The sequence below is a fragment of the Nelusetta ayraudi genome, unplaced genomic scaffold, assembly GCF_046127955.1.
Source record: "Nelusetta ayraudi isolate G7.1 ecotype Tasmania unplaced genomic scaffold, CSIRO-AGI_Nayr_v1 ptg000019l, whole genome shotgun sequence".
Lineage (NCBI taxonomy): Eukaryota > Metazoa > Chordata > Actinopteri > Tetraodontiformes > Monacanthidae > Nelusetta > Nelusetta ayraudi.
The window spans coordinates 9,763,426-9,790,070 of record NW_027466069.1 but is presented as its reverse complement, the minus strand read 5'-3'; the positions used below and the strand labels follow the sequence as shown (position 1 = coordinate 9,790,070).

At 45.9% G+C, this 26,645-nt stretch overlaps 1 protein-coding gene across 2 annotated transcripts in view; it reads left to right on the top strand.

Moving 5' to 3' along the window:
• The first annotated feature begins 13,079 nt into the window (after positions 1-13,079).
• pcbp4 (poly(rC) binding protein 4) overlaps positions 13,080-26,645 on the top strand; it is a 37,457-nt gene continuing 23,891 nt past the window's right edge. Inside the window, exon 1 of one of the 2 annotated variants that reach the window (XM_076027114.1) lies at positions 13,080-13,101. The gene's annotated coding sequence lies outside the window, so the exon portion shown is untranslated. Of the gene's footprint in view, positions 13,102-13,404; positions 13,587-26,645 lie in introns of those variants that run through there. The other variant, XM_076027113.1, reaches the window with a different exon arrangement.

The following is a 26,645-nucleotide window of genomic DNA, read 5'->3' as shown; positions in this document are numbered from 1 at the left end:
GGCACCATAACATTAGGGCAAGTGAACACCTGCGCGTGCAGGCGCCGACTTCTGCAACACCTAATGGAATGCAAGCAGGGCCAGGCAAGAGTAAGGGGGACATAAAAGAGCACGCTGTGACTCAGAGGAAAACACTACACCTGGAGGGGACGTATGGGAGGGCGGAGCAGTTAAAAGGAAGAAAAGTGTTAGCAGGAAGTGAATCCATCCAATCTGAACAAATGAAGATCCAAGTGCAATTTCCATCAAGCCAGAGTCGAATTAATGGTAAACACTCTGCTAGTTAGATAAAGTGAAAACTGGGGGAGAAAGAGCGAGCGGAGAATGCTGAGGGCTTTCAAAGGAACGATAACACAGCAAACAAGCGTATATTTACCTTGAGGGAGCTAAACGGTGGAAATAAGAGCTGATAATAGGAATGGAGAGCTAATGTTTTGCTGAGAAAGTCACGAAAAAGGCTCAGGCAATTAAACAAATGATAGACCTGAGACTCAGATGCATTACATTTATGTTAATGGTGTATCTATAAATTAAAGACTGAGCGCATGTCTGGAATAGAAACATACCTGGTTACAAAAACATAAACAGGTAAAATGAAGAAAGGGTGATTCGGGGATAAATCTGCTTCCACATGTGAGACAAGATGTAGGGCGTGTCTTTGTTTCTATGTTTTGCTCATGCAAACATATAAACAAACTGATAATATCAACTATAAATACCCTGAATTCCTGAGGAGATCCCAGGAGCATGATATCAGTTTTTTTTCTTCTTGTTTATGAATTGGCTGCTTTTTGTTTACTAAAAACCCCAAAACTCCAGACACTCAGTTTAAGGGCAGAGCTGCTCACGTACTAAAGGTTATGTTTGCTCTGCGCTTGAATGATTAGCAGTCGAGTGACTCATTTCTTGCTTGCACTGGTGGAAAACGGCGTCAGGATTATAACTTATCTTGAAGGATTTTATTTAATTTTTTTGCATTCACAAAACCGAATGAATCGAATGTGTCAACGGCATCGTAAAATGTCGTGCATGACATCTAAATTAAAAGAAATGCGAATGTGGAGCACAAAGTGGTAATTCTGTGGTTTATGTCGCCGAGGTGTGCGGGATATCATGTCTTACAAGCGCTCGCGAGCTTTCATTAATCCCCATTTGCGTCAGTGCGTTTGGTGTCACGGAGACACACTTGGCTGAAGAGAGGGCAGCATCCACATTAGTCACAAGGTGCAGCCATGTGTGGGGAGGGGTTCAAGAGTTCAAGAATGAGGTGTCGTCAGCGCAAATGGTCAGACGAAAACTAGACTTCAGTAAATTTCCAGCCAGTGTTCAGCCTGTGTGCACCTTAAAACCAGTTGAGGAAATGATAACACACATCACTAAATTAACATTTACATCCGCAGCATTTGTGGTGAATTTGTCAGTGAGACTTGAAATTGAATCCAGCTTTGAGACACGTTGCTCCATGAAAGATAAGGAGAGATCACTTTCGTCACCTTGACAAATATCTACCTGTAGTTTTAGGTTGGAACAGACAACTCCAAAGAGGTTGACGTACCTTTGTTGAGCTTTTGTTTCGACTTATGTGGGACTTGTCATATTATCCCGCATTATTATGGTTTTAACTGGGGCACGAACTCTACAGGGAACAATGCTTGAAAGAGGATGTAAGTCTTTGGAGAAGGAAACGCATCTTTTAGAGTGGCAGCCAGTGATGAGGAAGGGAACAGTTTTTAAAAAAAAAAAAATAGCATAGAATGACACAGATGTCATCATATTGCCAAATAAAACTGTGGAAATTGGCTTTTCAAATGGTTTTATGAATTGATTAAATGTCTTTCACTCTGCTGGAGGCATTTGTATGAAATATTTGTGGTCTTTTGTGCAGTGCCATCATCTTGCATTATCAGAATATAAGACGTGGGATATTTTGGAGCATAAATTGACTTAATGTGCCTGGCAACAAAGAAAGGGCCTCCGTATACTAATAAGGCCCTTGGCAAGCATGGGTCGGACTTAGAAATAAAGCAACAGAGCCTGTCTGTGTAGTTCCCATAGCTGTCAGTCATCTAAATGGAGCTGAGACTCTGCCCATCTCTGCAACATTGTTACATCCACAAACGTACTCTATTGTATAACAGATTTTAGAAAACGGGTTGCAAAAGGGGGTTGAATCACTTATCTATTCAATGTTAATGCACAATGATGATGCATAGGTGTGCAAAATGTGATGTATCATCATCTGGTTTCAATACAACAACAAAAAACATGTTGACAGTCACATAGTTGTAATTTGGCCATCTCTTTTAATCGTGTGCTCATCTAAAGAGCGCATCAGCTGTGCTTCCATTACCCCCTAGAATTTCGCGAAACCTAAAATATCGCAATAAAAACTGGCAATGGAAACACCTAAACTTCGAAAAACCTGACAAAAACATCACTAAAAGGTTTTTACACTACTATTTCACACCATTCAATGCAAACACCTGCAAATCGCAATTGCACCCTGTCGAAATTTTAGAAATATTGCTTTTATTTTGCGAAAAACTATAATGGAAATGCATTCACTGACAGCAATCACACATGGATTTTCAGCAGAGGACTTCTTTCTAAATTGCCGGTCTCACATCTTTTCTTCTTCTTCTTCTTGTATTTATTTATTTCTTTACTAAAATGTATGTTGTTGTGAAAAATGTGCAGAATTTCCACTTTGTTTTGTAAATAAAGTGTGGTTGTAAAAATAAAAAATAAACTTCTTTCTCTTCTTTTCCTTCTTGTTATTATTATTGCAGCCTATTATTATGGATGAGGGATTTCTAATTGTGAACTCACCAGCCAACTTTGGTTTCGCCAAAACACGGGTACACAGAGACACCTGCAGCTCTGCTAGACCATGATGAGCCCCACCACGGAGGGGCCTTCATGTGATTGCACATATCAATCTGACCCCTGATGTGTGTGCACAGACCGCGAAAGCGGGCGGATTATGAATCAGCTGACTCCCCACATTTTCTTCCAAGTGACTTATTAGAGGGGTTATGCTGAGCGGACTGGTGAACCGCCGTGGGAGTCTGGCTAAGTAGTGAAAGGCTCGCTGGAGACAAGCTCTCTGCCCTCAGCATGGTTGCCTCGCTGAAGACGGCCCTGTTTGGCTTCACTCTGAGGTGAAAAGACCCTCCTGTTATTTTATCATTCCGTCTCGTTCCCACAGATCTCCCCCTTTCACCTCAATACTGTGATCCCGGTCACAATTACGTCACCCCATAGCTATGTTCCCTCTGTTTGTTTGTTTTTCAGTTTGTTTGAAATATACAATATCATACGATATGCAAAAACACACACACATGAAAAGCCACGGGGCCTCTTCTGCAAGGCCGCCTTCGTCATTATCACCATAATGAGACGGTGCAGAGGATATATTCTTTTGAGGAAAATATACGTACGGAGGTGTTGTTTCCTGTTCTGTCGTTGTTTTACTTCTCTACTTGTTATGCTGACTTGTTAATAAAAAAAATAAAAAAAAGAACCAAGAAGATTTCAATTCAGCACACAGACCACTTCCTCTTTCGCACCTGCCCCAATTTTTTTTTTTTTGTACTGCTCAGCACAAATAAGGTTCTTCAAAAGATATCATCATCAGCGTTTCATTTTTTTGCAGTTATATAGACAGCCAGACACGAGACACACGGCCCTGATGAAACATCCTCTGAGAGCTGTGCAATTGTACATGCATACCTAGCATATAGGTACACTTCCTCTTGGTACTTATGGCTAGCCAGCACAGATTAATCCCATTCAAGTTATGCGGTGGCAAATTAGCTGATTAATTGTAAAATGACACTGCATAATAGATCCTGGGAGGCGATCACAAGGGCCTGGTCATTAGCAGTTTTGTGGCTCTGACCAGCGGCGCATCAGTCTGCTCCATTATGAGCTAGCCCCCCAATGCTGAAACGTCTGAGGAAAATCCCCTAATGGCCTCCGTGACTTGGGTAATAGTTTTGTTATCAGTGACAAATAGCCGTAATGATTCTGAAACACATCAAGAGGACATCAGCAAACATAGAAATCAGCAAATGGAGTGGCCACAGGATGACCCTGTAGAAGAGCAGAAATCAAATCAGAACTCCCCCCAGTGGCTCGCCTGAATGTGTACTGACACTCTTTAGCAGGAGCTGGAAAGACCCATAACCTAATCCATCAATGCAGTAATCTGATTCCGCAGGCCCAAAGTTTAGTCCTTGGAAAGCCTTTGCACATTGTTGCTATGATACAATATTGGGCTACGATATTCCGACCAGAACAGTACATTCGTTTATCGGTTTGACAGTGGTGACCTTCGAATCCAATACTACTCATTTACACCTTGGGAGCGTGCTTAGTGGACAAGGTGCTATTTAAGGCTTTCCTCTTTGAGCTTTCCTCTCTCTGTTTCCCAAAGTAAAACCTGCACATGAATAATTTGTGCTGACATAAAAAAATAAATAAAAATAAAAAAGAATGAGGCCTCGACTCCTTGAAAAAAAAAAAAAAATCTGAGTTCTGTGAATTGTTAAGATGGGATGAACTTCATAAACTTTATGAAACGCTGTATAAGTTTTAATAATATGGCCCCAAAATATCTTTATTCTGGTGTGCTGAGGGACCTGTGTGCTGCTTTTCCTCAACTTTTAATGAACACTAACTAAAAGTGTGTTCTAGAAGTGTGTTCTAGTTGTATGTCAGTTTTACGAACTGTTATCACTTCCACTAAGTGTGAACTTTGGGGCAACACTGCAGAATGTTGGAATTAGTGCCACACAATGACTGTGCTGCATTGAAGTACACTATAAGAAATATGGGCTTTGGAAAGTGTTTACGTTAGCGAATGAGGCAGATGGTTATTATTTACCCTATACAGGCAATTTGTCTTCCTCATTCCTTTGAATATTAATACGATTCGGTTATATAACTCCTCCTTTGTATGCTAAGACCCAACTGTTAGAAAAGTTATTAAAAATATATGCAGATGTGACGACCTTAATTGTTTGCTTTTTCCCTAAATTTAAGAAACATATTTTCTGAACAAGCATATATTTTTCTTAGAAACGTAACATACATATGTACCAAGTTTTAAAATCAAGTTTGTTTGCAGAAGAATCATTTAGGTGAGGTGACTGAGTCTTTGTATCAGAATAAAGTCTTAACAAGGTTGTGACTTATACTACGGCTGTTAACAGGATTACTCAAACATTTCCAGTTGGCTTCGTGAGGTTTTCTGATAGATGTATTGGCACTGAAAAAAAACTATTAACTAGAATCTAAATGTGCTTCGAAAGATGTATATATATATATATATATACATATATATATATATATATATATATATATATATATATATGTATATATATATATATATACATATATTTACAATTTCAGGGTTGCCTCAATTTGTTTGGACTGCACTGCCCTGGTGAAGGATAGCCCTCCCCACACGCTTCTATATCTAGTTTTGGCCTTTGCAAAGGTCCAAGCATTTCTATAGTACCATGATTAAGTTAATGCCATCCACCTTCTGTGAATTGTGTCCCTCTCTGACCAGCGGTTGAACATTTTCAGGACAAATGTGTACTGATACGGCTTGGCTAATTTGTTTATCTGACCTTCCAAACAGAAAGCGCACAAAAATTAAATCCATAACATCCACAACGTTATCACCGCTGCTGCTGCTGCGCGACATTAGCATGCAGCTGCGGTACATTTTTGAGACAACCTTAGACCTCGGTTTCTTGCTATTCATTCATTCATTCATTCAAGTCCTACAGGTAAGCTAACCTCGCGCGGCCTTCACAATTGACACAGCCAAGCCCCCGCACAGTGACAAGAGTGTTCGGTGTAACCTGAGTGTGTGTCCTCTCCTGTTATGTCTCCACTCGGGATAATCACCACCTCCCTGTGTTTTTTTTTGGGCTCTCGGCAGCCGGGGAGATTTATTAACTCGTGGGCGGCGTGTAAGGTCTCAGGAATGTGCTCCACTTTTGTCCATTGGACCTGACGGTGACTGGCACTCACACCAAACATGGAAGGCAGCTCTGTCTCCGGAAGTGTGCTACGCGCTGTTGATTGTGGTGTGTGTGTGTGTGGGTGGGTGGAGGCGGCACTCCCAATCTGGGATGGAGGAAACGCGAGGAGAAAACTCCGGCACCCATCTCGGCAGTCCCAGGTGCGCGCTTGGGCTACTTATCAATTCTGGCTGAGAGTCGCACACCCGTTAGAATCATGAGTCAGAGCAGCGGGAATCTTTTCAACCCGCCTCAATGCCTGGCCGGTCACATGGTATGACTAGGACGGAATGAGTCAACGGCAATAGGAATCACAGCCGCACATCCATCCAGGTGACGTGTGGGAGAGTGCGAATTGAATGCGGATTCTCAGGCGTATCACTCATAATCCTGCGTTACTGTCATATCCAGGAGGGTGGGGGCAGGGGGAGAAATCATGGGCTGCACTGAAGGAGAAGTAATGGCAGCATCTGAAGCTGCCTATTATGTGTCTCTGCATATCCACCCACGGCGGGGTTCAAGGCTGTCTGTGTTGCTTCTCTCTGGCACAGGGACTCTCTGTGATACAGCGGGAACTCTCGGTGCACGGAGCGCCGTGCCGATGCCAAAGTCCTATTATCCAAATCTGTCGGCGCTGTCTCATTTAGCAGATAAGAGGCTAATCTACAGGATGGCCAGGAGATAGACCTGCAAATACAAGGCCTCTCTTGTCGCACTCTCGCCATTCTCTGCATTCCTGGAATGCGTTACAGCATGTGCAGGCGAACAATGCCTGGGAGATCTTCTTATCCGCTCAGACTAAGCCACACTATATTTGTTCCATTTATCTGCCTGATTGTCATTATCCTTATTGGCGTAAATTGCTGCCTTTGCCTCGATTTTCCCTCTGCAGCACTTTGGGAAAAAAAACAAAAACATGATGGCTCTGAGAAGGTGTTTATTTTTGTATTAAGACAACGTTCAATTATTAAAATTGTAATACTTGAAGCTGGATTTATCATCTTGTACGAGCACACAAAATTCCGCGCGCTCTCAAATTGGAAAAAGGATGCAGGCAATTAATCTGCTCCTGAAAATGAAGTGGCTAAAAAGTGAGTTTCTCTGTTTTTTTCCATCACAGGTTTTAAGAGACTCTTGCTTTTTTGTCCATTTGTGTGCTTTCTTGTAACTCGGAGTTCCACTACATCAGGATTTCTCTGCCACTACGACTGAGCGCTGAGCACCCTACAAAAGGAATGACAACAAAGGGTTAAATACCAGTGAATAGGGGGGCCCCCAGTAGCTCAGTTAGTGGCATGGGGGATTTCAAAGCCATGCTGCACGTCTTTGTCCTCCGGCCAGATCACTCATGGTTCTTTAGCTGCCTATTGACGAGAGGGGGAAGCAAAGGTAACAATGAAAACTTCTTGAAAGAGGAAAGAGTAATGTGAACGAGTGGGGGAAAACATCAGTGTTTAAGTCAGCCAGTGCTGAATCTTCCCATAGTACGTTATGTCCCAACAGAGTTTGATACCGGAGAAGTTATCGGGACAGACACTTGTTGTGTTCGCCTCAAGGCCGTCGTGACTTTGTGTTTAACACAAACTGCAAGTCAACAAGGTTAAATAACAGAAATGATGCACAACGTTCAGTTCCTTTCTATCAAAACAGAATGAAGAAACAATGCCCACAGTAATTCAGTAATTAAAATAGTGCAATGGCTGTCTGAGAGACTGTGTTGTGGACATTCTTCTCGCTCATTTGTTTGCATTCTTCCTTTACGCTGTGTTTCTGTTGCTACAAATGATCCGTGAAATAAGACAGAAAAAACATGGGTCCTTTTCTTCCAACACGTCGTGCACAGATCCATGTTGGGGAGGCTTATGACTGCGATGCAATGTGTGTTTACTTACAGGTCATCACATTTCTCTTGAAGTCGACAAATAGGGGTCAAGCTTGGTCCGGCGGACGAGACGGAAATTTACGCTCGTGTTGCTTCACTATTGCAGTATTGTGTCATAGTACTGCAGCCCAGCATAGATCTCATTACCTGATTCCTCCGACTCACTGCACCGCCAAGATCAAAAGCCGTTTGAAGGTACTCATAATACCTGATACATGAAACTCCACCGATAGTCCCGTCTCTGAAGTTACAGTCAGGAGCTTTGATGGGGCCCCAGATAGAAAATTATTAGCAGGTTATGAGGTGGGTTTACCTCACAAGTTCCTGTTTAAAGGTGAAAATAATTCTGTGTTGCTTGTGTTTGCCAAAAACGTCCCTTGGTTTTGCCAGGTTCACTTAACAATAGAAAGTTCCTGCCAAGGAACTTGCCACATGGAAGACTAGCACACCTGTTACCAAGTTTGTTCTAAATCGTTCACCATCCCTGTCACTTACCAGACCTGCGGTTGACAGTTGCTGCGTTTCCTGAATACTTACAACTTATCAATAATCTGAACACACATCTAGCAATCAGCCTGACGAATATGTCTTTGCACAGTGGGAGGAAGCCGGAGTATGTGGAGAGAATACACGCAGACGCAGGGAGAACCATGTAAAGTCCATGTAGAAACCATATGCGGGAGTATTGCTGTACTGCAGTCAGGAGGTTGCCGGCAGTATTTGTCAGATGCTGCTCAAAACAAAAATAAAATAAAAAAAGCACTGCTTGCCAATTCTGTTGCCAAAGCTGGTGACAATACGGAATTTGTTGAAAGGTGTGACGTGCCTTTTATTTCCCAAAAGCTTTTATTTTGGAGGACGTGAATAATAGCACTGCATTTTTGCCTACTTCTTAAAGTCCAATTATGCGCCATGAATGTTAAGTTTTTAGAAGTGAATATATCTTGTAACACCTGCAGGGGGCTTAATATGCTGTTTTCTGGAGGCCTATGAGGTTTTTCTTTCTTTCTCTTTTTTCAGGATAACTAATTGCGTCTGAACCTCTCCAATGAAGTCCAGAAAGAAAAATAGAGATCTAAAAATGGGTCTAATACGGGACCTTTCAGAGCGTGGAATTACAGGGGATATAGCTATTCCCCGATCCTATTTCACACTGCTAATTGTGTTAATTGTTGTTCGCGCGCCCTCCCCTGCACCTCCTTTCAAGTGAAGGCCAGAATTTCCCCCACCGCTTATCAGATCAAGTTCCTGCCCACAGGCTGCTTTGAGCCACAATAGTCGCAACCGCGCCGTCGTAATGTTGCCGTCGCTGCATATTTGCGCACCTGTGGGTGACACGGAATCCTTTGGCCTGCGTGAGACATGGCCTGGAGGAACACTTCCTCAAACATCTGCCATGATCTCATCGAAGAATTAGAGCCCGGGGGTGAGCTGGTGGGGGTCTTGTTACTGAGACTTTGCTGTTTTTTTAAGCGCAAGTTTTGCGCATGATAATGAAAGCGGAGCCTGCATGACGCTTTGATTTTTCTTTTCGGGAGGGTAATTTTAATCTGGCATTTAAATAAAGCTTTGTTTATCTCAGTGCAGTAGGAATTTCATTATCTTGGTCGTTATTTGATAAAGGAGACGTGCTTCAATGACCTGCCCTTGATAAAGTTGTAAAGGTCGCGTTGCTCCCGAAGGAAAAAAAAAGAAAAGCACTTTGTACTTGCAGGAGTCTCTGCTCAAGGTCTAAATTTAGGAGGTTGGCAGCTTTGTGTGCTTGTGTACCACAAAAAATAAAAATAAAAATAGGACAATGGATGGATTCACTGTTGCACTAATAATAATAATCTCACCTCAAGTATTTGAAGGCCGTCTTTACAAGGGTCATCACAAAATATGGCCTTCTAACTTATGATCACTAAAAACTTTGTCAAAACAATTTGTTGACTTTTAAAAAATGTTTCATGTGAGTTTTTGATGGAGCAAATCAAAGGGCTCAATAGCAGCCCGTGTCTTAAATCTTCAGAACTCCACATTAAAACAGTTCTTTGGTTTGAAAATGTGAGAGAAAAAATAAGCACCTTTGATTCTAAGTTGCCAAGAGTTTTCAGGTTTCTGCACAACGATGGATGATTCAGATTTGTATTGTTTGGAGGTTTGATCCCATCAGCTTCTCTCAACTGTTTGTTCAGGTCGGCTTGAAAGGATCTCACCATGTCAACAATTTTTCTTTGATTTTCGTGGGCCTCTTTAATCAGGTTGTAAAGAAACAACAATAATTATCTGAGTTATTTGCTCAGACAGTCATTTTAAGGATAATTTGGCATTTAAAAGAATGCACGTGGTACCACATTATGGCTTGTCCTCAATTTATTTTCTGTTTTTTCTGTTCTGTTCTGTTCCGTTTTGGGGTTTTTTTAAAACTTAATTACCCACAAACCAGAGCAACGCTGATGGAAAATGCTATAATCCTTGTTTGGTAGATATTTAATACTAAAGCCCCTATTAGTATTCAGGCCCACAGCCTGTTTCATCCACTGTCTGCCCGTGTTCAAAACAATGCATTTGCGTCAAAGAGCAGCCATACAGTATCCTCAAGGTTAAGCTCGTGGAACTCTTTCGCTTTCTTTTCATCAAACGCAATTTTGTGCCCGCGTTTAAGGGGGTAAACAATGACGAGGTTTACAGCGCAGGTGTTTTTGTACCTTTTTGACTGTTCGATCACATGGAAGAATTCTATTTAGGGTGTGTTGGCCTTTCTGACGACCTGTAGTAGCTGTTCTATTCATATTGTGTGACTTAAGAGGAGCTCAAGGATGTGCCTTTACAAGAAAAACACTTTTTAATTGAAAAAAGAAAGACAGTTTAAACTCACTATTTTCTTCTTCGGGGAGGAAGTCAAAGAAAAACTAGACACGACACGTTCAGGATGACGCCATGGAGGAAGTTTAAATCTGTGCTATTTGCCAGGTGGTGGAGAGATACTGAGCAACTGAAAGAAGACAATATTTAGCTGGATTTGTCTGTGCATGAGAGAATTAGGGGAATGGAGGGAGACGTCCCACGGCTCAGTGATTGCAGTTGCTGCTCTGGTGTCATCCCTCGTTGTTTCAGTGCCACTTAGCATGAAAGGTTTTTGTTCAGCCTGGGTGCACACAGACAAGCAGGGATGATATACATTGTCTTTGCTAAAGTGAATGGTGGCCTGAGCACCTTCTGCTTGTTTCCACGCAGACGCAGCCTTTGAGATTTTTTTTTTTTTTCTTTCTTTCCTTGATGATTGGAAACCATGTTATGTGCTCTGAGCTGATTCAGGTTTAGGCCAGAATAACGATTCAAATGTGATCTGTATTAGCCTCATAGACAAAAAAAATAATAAATAACAACGTTATAGCAGGAAAGCAATCAAAACTACATTACAATTCTGACTGCGTAAACCTGTGATTCAGTCGGGTCTCTCCCAGGGGAGACAGTGGAGCTAATTTAAACCCATGTTACAGTGATTGTCGGACCCTCACCCCTGGGTGGCATTCTTGTCTTCAGCAGAGCAGCTTTTCTCAGAGAGAGCGATATGGAGTCACACAGCACCTCCTACTGTCGGAAATGCCTCACTAGCCTCTGCTGCCAACAGCGAGTCAACTAACAAGACTTTTACAGCAAAGTGCTAAGTGCTTGATTCATGCGCTATCATTATGAAGCACCTCCCAGAGCTGCCCTTCCTTTGGCAGATTAAGCATTTCACTCTTTTTTAATGTCTTGTTTCACCTTAAAGACTCATTGTTACGCTTTCTCAATTTTTCCAGATCAGTTCAGTTTGCAGATGTTGTCAGAATTCACCACAGGCTGCATAGATCATAATTTTACAAATCTGGGAGAGACTGAGCACAAACCCAACTACCTTCCTCGGAAAGGCAATATTTCACCATCTTATTTTCACCAAGGGGGGGGAAATAAATCCCGCACTCCACAGAGGTTGCTGTAGAAGTGCCAAACAGATGAATAAATCCCTTTCATTTTAAAAAAGCCAGAAATTCAAGGTCACATCCATCTCCTTCTTCTCCTCTTCCCCGTGAATGAGAGACACCTGAGTTCCAATTCAAATCATTTTTGAAAAGGATGTGGGTGCTCACAGCCTCTCAGGCCCACCACACAACACAGCAGCGGGGCAGCAGGTGCGCCTAATTCCAATATATGGGTGTCTATAAAATGTTTAATGTATTTTTATACAGCCAAACAAATGTCATTTAAAATGTCATGCTATATTGACATTTAGCTCAGCACATTCCTAACCTTAACCGTTTTTGCATGTGTAAAATGGGAGGGAAAAGTATGGAAACACCTGCTCCTGGATGAATTTTTGTTTTTTAAACAATGCATGTACAGAATAAAATGGTGTACATGCAACAACGACAACTTTAGAATAAAAACCCTACCTTCCTAATATAAATATTATTAATATTCATCATAACCTTTACAAAAACAAATCGATGACAGAAATCAACTGATATTTCTATCTCCCAGCACCACCCTCATGACCCTGAGTGCATAAGTGGGTCTAGAAAATGAACAGACAGACAGACAAACAGACAGACAGATAGACAGATAGATAGATAGATAGATAGATAGATAGATAGATAGATAGATAGATAGATAGATAGATAGATAGATAGTTATTTCTGCCCCCTGTCGGTTTGGAGTCGAATTAGAACACTTGCAGTATCAGTCGGAATACAGGAGATGGCGCTGTGGGAGAGAAGAATCGCATCTGCCCCGAAAGAAAATGACAAGGCCTCCGATTCCTCATCGACACTAATTAAGCCGAGCTCAACATATTTATTTTGTTGCGTTAGTATCATATTTTATTCAATTCATAATGTCATATATGGGATGATGCACTTGTAACCTTTTTTTTTTTTTTTTAAACAACACAAAACAAAGCAAAAAAAAACAACAAAAAACGCCGCAAAATGTGATGGCGCTTAAGAATGTGGCGCTAAATGAAATGTTTCCAAGCTTGTGCTCTGATTTCACGCCGGATCGAGGCTCACTGATCCTGAATGTGACAATCTGCGGTGCGGAGCCCCCCCCCCCCCCCCCCCCCCCCCCCCCCGGGAGGGGGGTGGCGGGGAATGAGCGTGCTTCGGTCCGGCTTCTCCGGTTCCTGGTTTCTGCGGGGACCGGAACTCAGCACGGGAGGTGGGTGTTTTTTTTTTTGGTTTTTTTTAGGATGCAGCTGAGCCAAAGTTTTTTTTGTTTTGTTTTTTTGTTTCGTCCCTTCTTCTTCTTCTTCCCCTCTTCCACCTGGGGAGCGCTGGCCTGCGTCCGTCCCCAGGGGTCTGCCTCTGTTAATCAGGGTGAAGGGGGCTGGGGGGCTGGGGGGGTGTTCGCAGCCTCCATCTGCCTCTCTCTCTCTCTCTCTCTCTCTCTCTCTCTCTCTCTCTCTCTCTCTCTCTCGCTCTCCCCCCTCTCTCTCTCTCGCTCTGCGTGCGCGTGTCCTCGGCGCACACGCGCGCTGCGCTCCGGTCTGCTGACACACCGGGAGGACAGTCCGCTCTCGACAGTCCGTGTCATTGGACTATATGTGGATACAGAGACCCGGCCGGCGCCGATCTATGGGGATACTTTAGTTGCCGAAGGGCGGGGGGGAAAAAATCTGACGACCTTTTTTCCACCAAAAACAGGTGAGTCTCGTCTTATTGAACAGAAACGGCGACATTTTGATGCCCGATCATCCAACTTGGAGCGGCTCTCCTCCCGCAGTCTCGTCTCGTCTCTGTTCGCTGTCAGGCAGGACGTGGTGTAGCGTGTGTTTTGTTATTATTTCCATCTAGCGCAAAAGTCGTGTGAAGGGACAGTCGCCGAGTTGAAACGGCGCGTCGTCTCCCTCTGCCTGTGGAAAGGGACGCGGCGGTGTCGCGTTTCTTCAAACTGGAAACCCTGTCATTTACATTAAGGGAGCAGTAAAGTGATTAGGGCTGGTAAAGGCGGCATATGGCTCAGAGTGGCCAGATGAGCAGCAGCAGCAGTGGCGGTGGTGGTAGGGGGGGGTGGGGGGTTGTGGGGGGGCTGGGCTGGGGGGGGGGGGTGCAGATGGAGCGGAGAAGAGGAAACACAATCGCTCTGTTGTGCGCGGACGGTTTTATGATAATGAAAGTGGAGCTGGTTGGCCGTGCAGGCCAGTCCCGTACACAAAGATCATTCTCAACAAGTCCGGTACTGTGGGCGCCGGCCCGCTGCTGAGGCAGCGAGTGCGTGTGACAGCACCATTATTCTCCGACATGCTTTAATTGCATTAGTCTTGCAACTGGATCGAGGCTGGCCTCCGTTTCGAGGCTGCGTTTGTTTTTGTTTTGTTTGTTTGGTCTTTTCACTTCTTCCCAGATTCGAGGTCACGTTTGGCAAACTTGCTATTCCGAGGTTTTAGCTGTCGGATTTTTTTTTATTTTTTATTGAAAATGTGAAATATTTTTTTCCCTGCCTCCCTTTAATTAAAGTAAAAGGATCACATTAGGAAGGTTTGCGTTCATTTCGACACGGGCCTTCCCAAAAGTTACAAGATGTCATCAGGCCGCCTTCTCACTTCCTGTACGCTGTATATTTGCTCCTGCAATGTATCCGCTGTCCAGTACAATTGAATCAATAAAAAGCAGCAGCATCTGATATTGGCCTGGCTGATGGATTCAGGAAATGACACTACTGCTGCGTAGAGACTCATGAATGTTGCATCCACGTCTTTGCCGTGTTCGTTCAAGCCAACAGAAAAAAAAGTGTGCGGGGGGGGGGGGGCTGGGAGGGGGGAGGTGGAAATGGGACACAGTTGCACAGTTGCATATCTCTGACACTGCGCCTGTAAGCTGTTTATGGGGATAGATGTCGGATGCTATGCACTGCATGACAAGAAAAAGAAGGTGCATGATTTATTTTTCACACAGGAGTGGATCAATAAGAAACAGATCTTTTTGTGCTGTGCAACTGTGAAAGGGGGCCTGCCCCAGTGAAAATCCACATTTATATCTAAAGAGGAGGGCGGGGGGCGGGGGGGGTAGGACAAAACATTTTCTGGAAGCGTGTCTCACAGAGGGACTCCAGGGTGTACAAAAGCAGACGATCGTGTATTGCTGACTCTCCGTCCAAATGCAATTCCTTAATGCACTCGGAGAGCCCCGAGATCTAATAAGAAGTGGAAGAGCATCTTCAATAATGAAACCCCACCTGCATCTCTGCTGCAGAGTGAGGGCTGGGGCTGAGAGCCCTCATAAATAACAGAGAGCCGACCTGACACGTGCTGCCTCGACGTCTGGGATCTGCCAATAGCGCCGCTCATCTTGCTCGGATGCTGCTCGCGCGGCGGAAGCAGGGGTGGGGGTGGGGGTTGGGGGGGGATGTGGCGGAGGAGAGAAAACTGGCACAAAGCTCGGTTTGAGTTTGCACTTGTCAAGTTAATGCAGCTTTACCCCACGAAACGGCTCAGCGGAGAGCCATCAGCGGGAGCTCGCGGCGAGATACTTGAGCTACGAACGACGCCGGGGTTGCCAAAAATCGCTTCCGCTGGCTACACACCCAAAACTCGCAATTTGAATATTCAAATGATTTTTTTTTTTCTCCCCTCAACTCAAAGAAAATAACAATCGCCACAACTAAAGTAACTGCAGCTTAACCCGGCGAACATGAACTCCCACTTGTCGTTTTTTCTTTTTTTTTTTTGGTACTTTTTGGGATGCAAATCTGTGTCATCATCCTCAGCCGGGCGTGAACTCAGCCGTTGTCGTCGTCGCGGGAGTGCCGTGGTGATACAAATTAATTAACTCTCCAATATACCAGACAAATCCCTGGCAGCAATTAACGGCCCGTTTTCACCGATTAACCTGCGCTTGTCGCTCTCCGATAACCACGGGGCTCTCCAGGCTCAAGTCGTGTCTCCGCCGGATTTGCTGATTGAAAAGCAATCAGGGCGCCGTCGACGACGCGCGACGTGCGTACGTTTTCTTTTTTTCTTTCTTTTCGGGCGCCAGCGAAACGGGACGCGGGTTTCCTTTGTTGTTTCGGAGATCATCCGCTCCCAACCGGTGAAGTGAAGAGAGGGCCTTTTTTTCTTCCGGGGGTTTGAGTGGGGGTGGGGGGGGGGCGCAGTATGTGACCCTCCGCTGCTGTTCTGAAGAGCCGACGGTGCCGTGGGCCGTCAACGCCCCCCCCCCCACCACCACCACCGCCCCCCCCACCCCCGCTATGAAAAGACAGCACTGTGCTGAACTGCGGGCGACTGACCCAGCAGACCCCATGACTCTCCCGTTGTGTCTCATGAGCGTGATTTATTTAGTGCAGAAGTCACCCTCAAAGAGCGGCTTTCATGCCGCCGTCGAAGGCGAGATAAGGTTAGACGTACGGCTGGGGGTGGGGGGGGGGGGGGGGTTAGCAGCCGTGTCCGCGGGCCGGGCCAGGCCAGGCCGAGCCGAGCCGAGCCGAACCGAGCCGGGCCAAAAGTCCGCGGCAGATCAAATGGAGGTTTTTCCACTTCTTCTATCGGGTCGTCCGCATCGCCGCGCTCGCGTGTCTTGTTTTTTCGTAGCGCCACCAAGAAGGAGAGGGAGAAGCTTTTTATCCCCCCACCACCACCACCACCACCACCACCCACCCCTCAGCTGCTGAGTGCCTGAAATATTTAACAGGGACTGCACTATTTTTGGGTTTGTGCTCAGTTTGTTGAGGGGCTTATGTAATGGAGTTTCGGGCTCAACGCGCCCGTCGCTGTTGTGTACCAAATAACGCGGCGAGCAGCTCGCCTAACTTGGGTGCACTGTCGTCACTCAGACCCCTCCCCCTTTCCTGGTTAATGCGAGTCTCTCTTTTTTTTTTTTTAATGACGGCATATCAGGGCGGAAAGGAAGCGAGGCTCAGGCCACATCTTCTCAGGTTTCTTGGAGATATTGATCAAGTCATCTCTCCGACCGCCCCCCACCTCGAATCCTCTCCTCTCCTCTGCCCTCCCTCCATCCCTTCCTGCCGTTCTCCCTCTCCACCGAGGTGTCAGATTCTCTGACTCATGCCCATGGTGGTGGAGGATGGGAGGAAAGCAGGGATGAAAGAGAGGGGAGCAAAGTCATTTTGCAGATAGAGACAGTGACCTTCATCCCGTAAGAGGGATGGGATAAAAGCTCAAGTTAATACCCTGCCAAAGTGTGTTCTCCAGCATGCCATAAAAAAACTATTCTGAATTATATAGGTCCCTAAAAGAAGCTATTCCATAAAAGTAATAATGAGCGCGCCGCTGTAGGTGAGGGTAAATGAATCCTGAGGAGGGAAGCGTCACAAGCCTGATTATTACAAAATAATAACATAAGACAGGCCACTGAGAGAATTGCATACATTTGCCGTTGAAGGAAGAGAAGCTGAAAACCAGCTACTGATCATCAGTGTTGGTAAGAAACTTTTAGAATTCAGTGAACAGGCTGCCAGTGAAGATTGAGGTCAAATGTTCAAATGACAAACCCCCGGCCCTTTTAGATAATAAACAAACAAAAAAATGTACATATATATATATAAAAAAAAAAAAAGTACTTGAAAACGAACCTCATCTTTAAACCGCTTTTATCAACCTTGACTATCTTTCATCTTTAAATAAAAAAAATTAAAAAACATCTGAGAAAACACAGAGAGGACAAACATTGGTTAAAGAAAAAGAAGTGCATGTTTTATTTGCCATTGTCGTCACAGCTCCCGTTACAAAAGCGCAGAGACACACTCCGGGACACACTGTCCCCATGCTAACCAAAGCCAGTAGGCTCAGACAGTGTCACTGAGTGTCTGGCACCATCAGCCACTTGGGAGATAACAATTGACAGAAACATAAGACTCTGGAAGACCGGTTATTTGTGGTTTAAGTCTGTGGAGGTCTTTTTTCTGTCCATCTCTGGCAATAATGAGAAGAAAAAGGTGAAGGCGGTTTTACCTAATGAGGATACTGAGAAACTGAACTCATGATTAGTGTGTGTTTTCTGCATGGCGACTTTGTTCCTTCATGGGTGTACAGTTATTAATAACCGCGGAGCCAGAACTCACTAAATAGTGCCTGAGCCCCGTCAGACACACAGACTGATGGCCTGGGGTGGACTGAAATAATGGCTAGTCAATTACCGCTGTTCATTAGCTATTGGATTGACTCATCGCTATGCAGATTCTGCTGCGAGATCGACATAAGGCCAAGTTGGCATCGAGAGGGAGGCGCTTCAATCTCAGACATCTTTCCGTTGCGATTGTTTGAGGGGGTTGGGGGAGTTATAAATAATAAGTCCAAAGTGCAAAATTAATTAAGTCAGCTCGAAATTCCAGATATTTTATTTAAAAATAAAAGAAGCTTCAAAAAAAAAAAAAAAAAAAAATCAGTAAATTTGTCCACGATTCATGAATCAGAATTAGCTCCTCTTTGCAGCTCCTCCGTGCAGCTCCTCGGCGGATTTCTTAAAACAATCTACTGGCAATCTGGTTGAGATTATGGATTTTTACAAAAAGAAAAACACACACACACACACACACAAACTCTCTCTCTCTCTCTCTCTCTCTCTCTCTCTCTCTCTCACACACTGCCTTGGGGGTAATCTTATCAACGTCAGTCCACATTTAGTTGCAGTGGTTACAGCTAATGCGGCTGTTGGCCTCGTCGTCTCTGCTGCAGGGAAGCCGATCTGGCTCCGGCAGCAGCAGGCAGCCGGAGGTCTGATAACCCTCTCAGGAGCCATGTGCTTGACAGGCGGCTCGCGCTGCTGCAGGCTGACATGGCTGTGCTTTACAGCAGATGAAGCTGGGGAAAGCAGGGAGGGGCGGGGGGGGGGGGGGGTCCACTCTGCACGGAGGGCTGACCCCCCCCCCCCCCAATCCCGCCCTCACCCCCTGCATTAAACGTGACAGAGACGGACACGGCGAGAGATGAAAAACAGCGTAACGCTTTCATTCTCCAGCCGCAACTTGAAGGCCTCCGCCCCTCCTTCCGCATCTCTCATCTGTCCCACGGCGCAGGGAACTTTTTGTACATAAAGAGCTTTTAAGTCTCGACGCTGTGAGACGTTTCTTTTTTTTTTCCCCTCCTCTGACCGGCTATTATATAACTCCTATAGGTTGCATGCAGCGCAGGGAGAGTCCTCGCCGAACTCATCTCAAACCTTCTGCCAAGGTCGGCCGAGGCAGCACCGTCCCCCCTCCCGCCCCCCCCTGCCGAATTGTTAATCCTGCGAGGCACCCGGATTTCACACAGGCTGTCCGTCTTAAAAAGCTCCCATCTCGAGCTCGGCGGAGGGATCCGAATGGACCAATCAATTTCCATTAAGGAGAACGGGGAGTCGTGTTTTGGTTGCGGCAGCGTGAATGCTGCATTAGCGTCATTTTTTTTTTTTTTTTTTTTTTTCCCTCCCTGGGCAACATTTCCTCATTAAAAAGAAGAGCAGGGAGCAGCAAAATGCTCCTCTGTAATCTGGGTCGGTTTTTAGCGGTTTAGCGAAACACCGCAGCACATGACGGCCCCCCGCAGGGCACTGACGAACACTGAGAATAACTCTTCGCACCAATAGGGAGCTGAAGTGCGGCTTGTTGCAACTGGCTCCACCACTCCCGCTGTGTCAGGTTAGTGTCATTTACATCTATCTGATGTCTCCAGATTCCAAGCCATATATTTCCACAGCCTAATCAAAATTTAGGTAATTGTCTAAAGACTTTTAAGTGTTTGCATTGGTGCTTTGAGCCAAAGGCCTCTTATTTCACATTATAAAACCTGGATACCAGACTGGCAATATGGCGGCACGCCGATATTTCCCAGTGGCCACTCAAGGTATTGCATCAAAAAAATATCATCGGCCCAAAAAGCATTTTTCCAATAGACCGCAACAGAAAAATAAATGCATTTAAAACGGCTGACAGGACGACTGTGATCTGAAACGCGATTCAAAGCAAATCTTTCTATTGTTGGTTTTCCAGTTATAGTCTTTTCGTCATTTGAAAAAATGATGAAGGCCAGAAAATCACCAGAAGAGTTTATTCCCAGCGTGACGTCATGGAGTCGTACGTCGCTCGTTCTGATTGGCTGCGTCCTGTCGTGTCTGTAAGTGACGTTCTCTAGAATCGTTCTGATTGGCCAAATAGATCATGTGAGTCCCAGAGGCACGACGCTACACTGGCGCTACTGCGCAATGAATGGGCCACCACTGGACTCTGGGTTCTTGGGGCGCCATGCAGAGGAAGAGCAGGAGCTTCACTTCACTGCTGCCACGGTGGACACATCCCAAAATTCTCTAAATTGCAGACCTTTAACTCTAAAAGTCTGCTTTGTCGTACCAGAGCGATAGGTGGCATCCGCTCCCTCTCCTCTCAGCGGTGGCGGAGCCACGCTGCGGCTCCCGCCAAGCAGAGGTTGCCGATGAATCCCAGCATGACTCGCCGCTGTGATGTGTCTAAAGCTCATCCGAGCGTGCCGTCCTCCTCTGAATATTTTATCCGCTTGGAAGAAAAGAAAAAAAAAAAAAAGAAGGGAGTGCATTTAATCAGGAGGCCTGCGCATGAAGTATTAATTCTGTAGGTTTAAAGGAAAAGCCGATCTTTCAACGTTTCAGACGTTTCAAGACTCCGAGCCCCCCCCCCCCCCCTTTGCGCTCCCGTTGCAAAACTTTGCACGGAGCAGGTGTCCCGCGAGGACGTCTGAGCTCGCCGCCCCCCCCCTGATGATGTCATTCAGCTCCGACTGGCTGAAGGAGAGCCAGCCGAGTTCCTTCCTTCCTTCCTTCCTTCCTTCCTTCCTTCCTTCCTTCCTTCCTTCCTTCCTTCCTTCCTTCCGCCTCTGTGTATATTTGCTCTCTCCTAATAAAGCACCTCAGGAGGCTCTCTGCAACCGGAAGGCTTTCTGGATGAGTTGATGGCCGCCAGGGAAAAAAGAAAAAAGCGCCTTAGCGTCTGATCGAAGCTCATCCGCTCTTTGTGTTACGACAGAAGAGCGCGCGTCACCGTGCGTGCGCACGGTGCCACGCGCTGCCCTCTTTCATCCGCGGCAGCTGTACGGCGGAATGCGTGTGTTTTGTTTGGGTGTGCGTGTCCGTTCAAGTCTGTGTGTGTGTGTGTGTGTGTCTGAGTTTGGACATGGCTCCCCCCCCCCCACCTCCCCCACCCTGTGCGCGTGTGCACACGTTGACACCCTCTCACTTACAGCTCTATATGTGCCCACCCGGGGGACACCCTATCCCGCCTCTGTGTGTTTATCGAGCAGACACTCAATACCCCCCCCTCTCCAAACCCCCAAACGCACACCCCCTCACCGACATTGCATGTGCGAGATGGGGGGGGGGGTTGGGACTCCGGTTTGTGTCTTTCACCAGAGGCACCAGCAGGCACGTCTTCATTCCTCCTCCTCCGCTCCCTCTAATCCGACCCGGTGCCGACCGCTTGACGCTCGTGCGAGGACACGCTCGACCCGGAACAGGTGTCCCGCTCTCTTCGCAACACGCGGCACGCGGGCCGTCCGTCCGACATCCTTTTCATCTTGACACTCTCCCCGCCGTGGTTTGGGGCCTCTAAAAAACACAGCCGAGGGAGGCAGGGAGGGGGGAAAAAAACAAAAAAAACAAGGGTATTGCTGGCGGCTGTCGAGGGATGTATGCTGGCAGCTTTTATGTGTGACGTCTTTGATGTGCACTTGGTGGAGGAGACGGCAGAATGGAGGAGGGGGGAAAGGAGCGCTTGATGTGCTAAAGGATCTGTTTTGTTTATTAGCCGCGGCGTTCTAAATAAATCCGTCACTATTTGTTTGTGTGGGGTTGTTGTTTTTTTGTTTTTTTTTCTTCCTGCATTTTTTAAGGCTTCTGGGAATTATTTATGTTTTTCAAGGAATTGTTCAACCTCGTGTCACACATTCTAGCTGGTCTGCGAATTTATTTACGAACACGCCGGCGCCCTGATGATTTTTGGACGATCCTGCACCCTGTTTTGGCAGATTATTACGCTTTCCCGAACCTGGATAAGGCTATTAAGGTTCAAAGAGACCCTGTTTTACGACCTGGAGGCTGTGGATACAGCTGCGTGTTGTCTGTGTACCAATATGAGCAATTGGGTTTTCATAATCCAAGAAGATCTCATGATGAATTATGATCAAGAACAGAAAAAAGGCCTGAAGCTGATAAATATGCATTTAAAGGCCCCACATCCATAAATTGATGTTTTCATAAATAATAGTTCTTCCAGTCTGAACTACCTGGAAAATAGAGAAAAATCTTTTAGCGTTTATCTTGTTCAGCTTTTCAGAAAGTGTGAGCCGAAATGCAGTTTATGGAAAACAATACTTTGTGACGTCACGAGGGGCACTGGAACCACCTCATGAGCCTGTAGGGAAAGGGGTAAAACCCTTGTTTATATCCTTTGGAAAAGTATGCTGAAGATTATTATTCATCTTGTCAGCCTGCTTTACAGGAGTCCAGGATGGAAAATAAAGATCTGAAGAGAAGCATAACGTTTGAGTTCCAACAGCGCTGCCTAAAATGTTTAAAGTAGTCCCAAATTCATGTATGCTTTTTTTTTTTTTTTTTTTTTAATGTGATACGCTGTAAACAAAACAATCTTGCAAACTGACCTGAAAACATAAATTGGTTTGGTTTTGTTAAAATAAATCCGACATTGAAATAATTCCTCCAAACAAAGAATAAGATGCTTTCTCTTATTTTGCTGAGGCGTTACAACCCAGAGACAATTCTCTTCACTGATTTTCTAGGTTTTTTTTGCAGATGGTTGAAATGCCTTGGGTGTCTTCGGGGCAAAAGAAAAATATTTGAAGAGAAATGGCGTTAATTTGGATGTGGAGTAGCCCGAGAATGTGAATCGATGGGAGCTATTGAGGTCATCAATATCATTTGGTGTAACATCATTAATTTCAGGAAGGAGCATCGAGCTGGCGACAGACTCACCTGCGCTGCTGCTTCGCCTCTGAGTGAATTTAAACAATGGGTCGCATCGCAGCGCAGCGCGAGGGGAAGCTCAGACAGCAGTCGCAGCACGCTGGTCGCAATGTGGCAAAGCAAAGAGTGCCAGTTGGGGTTTCTGGGGGACACGCAGCAGCGTTTCCAAAAAGCATGTTCTGTCAATGCAAGAAAAAGACAATTAAACAAAATGTGCAAACAGTATGTATGTATGCTGAGAGCTTTGAGGCTTTGCCAGCGGCAGCGTTCAAAACCTTTGACTCACGATGGCAACACTGGAGCCAGTTGGTTTCCAGTGAGTAATCTAACAGGCCAGCCGCTGGCATAAATAAAGATGGGGGAGGTCTCTCGCTCCTTCCTCTCGCACATTGAAGAAGACATCACCGGTTTGACCCACGGTCGAGCAATGTAATCAACGGGGGGGCGGGGGGGGATTTATGAGCCAGAGAGCAGCCCACCGATTGGATGTCATTCGCCGGCTAAAATACCGCATGAACACCAGAGCGATTATAGCTCTTCCTAGTGGGGGGAGGAGGAGATACCCTGACCTATTTTAACAATCCTCGCAGATAGTTGGAGTCACGAGAATTAAACATGACTCACGCGCCAGTGCGAGGGGCTAAGAGCGCTCGCTTTTAATTGGCCCGCGGCAGAGTTGCCACAATGTGACCACTTGTTTTGTGCCACTTACTTTCCGCAAACCCCCGCGTCTAATTCAGTGAAAATATGAATACAAGAGGTGACTCATAACGGGGAGCTCTCGTTAATCCAGTCGGGCGGCGCGAGAAGGAGCTAGCTTGCGCCGTCCGACGCGAGGAGGAAGCGGACACAAGGCGCTAGGGCTCTCCGCCGGGCCTCGCTCGCCGCTCCCAGTGTGCTTTGGCAGGCGGGACGCTGCACTCGGCACTTTGCTGATTCCCTGTTCTGACTTACCGGGTCTAATTTAAAACAGAGGGTCTCTGTTCATCCTCGAAATGCTGCTGCTTGGGATTCTGGAAATGAGCGGTTCAGAGGCTCGCCGCCCTCGCCCAGACACAGAGCACATGCCTTGTTATCGTCCCACAGAGCAGCACATAATGAACCCCCCCCCCCCCCCCCGCCCCCCCCCACACACACACACACACACACACACACACACACACCCACCCCCACAACCATTAGCTTCTAATGCAATGAAGTGCTAACATTTTAGCCGCGGCCCTCATTGCCTAGGCGTAACAAAGTTAGCCCACGGTTCCCCTACAAACGTGCTCTGTGCCGTCACGTGTCCCGGCTGCATCGATCAAGCTTAACATCGCGATGACTCGGCTCTCATATCTGCGGCTGACAGCGAGCGAAAATGTTCCACTTTTTGTTTATCTCCAGTCAAAGAGCCCAGAGCTTTGTTTGATATTTATGCAAATTGTATGGATATGAGCATCTAAGTGAGTTTTGTAAGCCAATCCATTGAGCGCGTCTCCTCGGAAGAAGTTTGATTTGGCGCCTGTTTTTTTATTTTTTTTGCCTGTTTTTTTCTTTCCGTTTTTTAATCCTGCGAAATGACACTTTTGCGCCGCTCGCCACCGCACTTTGACGGGCTGGCACGTCACACAGAGCGGTGGCGGCAGCGGCGGAGGGGACGCTAAACCTTAACAGGCCAGTCAAGCTCTGTGACATCTTAAGAAGGATGCGTTTGAGCGTCTGAACGTGCCTTCGCAAGCACCCGGTGCATAAATAAATCAGGGACGCGGCGATGAACCCGCGCATTAGGCAAAAGCAATAAAGCTGCCGACAACAAGTCTGCGGGGAATTGGCTCTCATCTGGAATAACACCCGTTTAGTAAACATGATCTCCTCCCGTAGCTCACCAAATCTGCAGACAGCGTTACGGATTGATAAGAGACTCACACATTCGGCGGCCAGGGTCACTGGGGTTGGAGGAGTGGGCCGGGGTACAGTGGCACTGTGGGCTGGTTGGAATGTGTTTGGCAGACAAACAAGTGGCCTTGATGAGGGAAACAGGCAGAGCGTGTGTGTGTGTGTGTGTGTGTGTGTGTGTGACTGAGGCGTTTTCGACAAATAGCAACACACTGGTGGAGGACACCGTCAAATAGAGAGATTGTGAGATTAAATCTCAGCGTTGCGCATTTTTCATTTTACATGCTGCATTAAAGGTCCAAAACTATGAGTTGTCTATTAATTGGTGTCGAGCACGTCATTAAACCTCCCAGAAATGACAGAAAGTCCACGGACTCTATGCAATATTCTAGAAATCTACCCCTTGTGATGTCACGTAAGGTGCAGATGTCACTGATACGGCAAAAACATCACCAGCCATGCGGTGACTACCACCAATTAGTGGTTGCCTCGGTTTTGTCTCCTTTAAAACGTGTGCAAGCTAGCATTTAGCCTCTTGCTAAAACAGAGCTTTCCCTATGGCTGGAGGATGTAAACAGAGGGCTAAGAAATCATTTTTTTTCAAGGGATCCATGATGTTTTCTGGATAATTGTTATAATGGTTTGCATTTTGTTTCAGACAAAACAGAAGGTCACTTAAAGGTGAAGGGAGAAACAACTGCTGCTGACCTTTCATACAATTATATATCCGGAATTTGTGCAAACCCCGCATCATCATTGTCATGATTATGTGGATGTTTTTGCTTTACCAATAAAAAATAATACCCCGACAGCTTTTGGGGCTGGATTTCCAACTAATGTGTCAACGAAAAACATGGAGCTCAGAGATTTGCTGCAAAATGAGACTGTTTAATGAGCCACAATGCCGGGCTCATCTTTGGAAAGAACGACCCACCGAGATTCCGAAGCAGGACTTTTCTGTTGATAAGATATTGTAAGGATCTTCGCTTACAGGCACTACAGCATGTTAAAATTGAAGGGGGGGGGAGGAAAGTTGTCATTCATGATATAAAAAAAACCTCATTACAGGTATCGTCGCCTATAAATTCCTGGGATCCTGCGACACCTGCAGCGGGCCTATATTTGAACATCACCCACTGTATTTATCGAGCAGCGCGGCCATCTCCCTGACAGATGTAAGCAAATATAAATCAAGAGGAAACATGAATAATTCCCTGGACTAATTATGCACATCATGCCGAGTCTGTGAGCCGCCAGGTGACTTGTGCATTAATCATCATGCCGTGTGTCAACCGACTGACGGGCACGTAGCTGCTGCCCCCATTGTCATTCCGGGATCAGCTCAGATGCTTCTCATTTGCTTGTTCTCCGTCTCCGGCTGTCAGTTTTTTTTTTGTTTTTTTGTTGTTTTTTTTCCCTTCTGTCTCCTCTCCGGCTCTCTGTGATGGAGGAGATAAAGCCGAGTTCCCAAAGTGACTCCAAACACTTTCCCTGTTTTTATGAAAACTGTTTCGAATTGAGTTTTATTAACTTGGCAGGAACCTCGTGCTCGGTCTCGTTTGCCAGGCAGTCTCTCCATCTCCCCTGTTTTCTTTCATTTTTGTTTTTGTTTTTTTTCCCCGCCACGTAATTTGGTCGGCTCAGTGTGAGACAAACAGCTCGTCAGTTAATGAAGACCGTGTGTTAGTCATCGATGGCCGCCCACGTGGCCTGTTAGGACCCCAAAGCTCATAGCGCCAACGCGGCTGGTGCTGAGGGTCAATAATCCCGCCACCACTGTTGCCTTCATTATGACTTCGCTATAAGTAGGCGTCGATATTGCGCCGACCGAAAAACTGATAAAGACGCCCCCTTGCAGGGATGCTTGGGCGAGCTCTTCGGGGCCCCTTTCAAACGCTGCCGACGTGCAATTGCGGATTTAATTTGCTCGTGCGCAGCCAACGG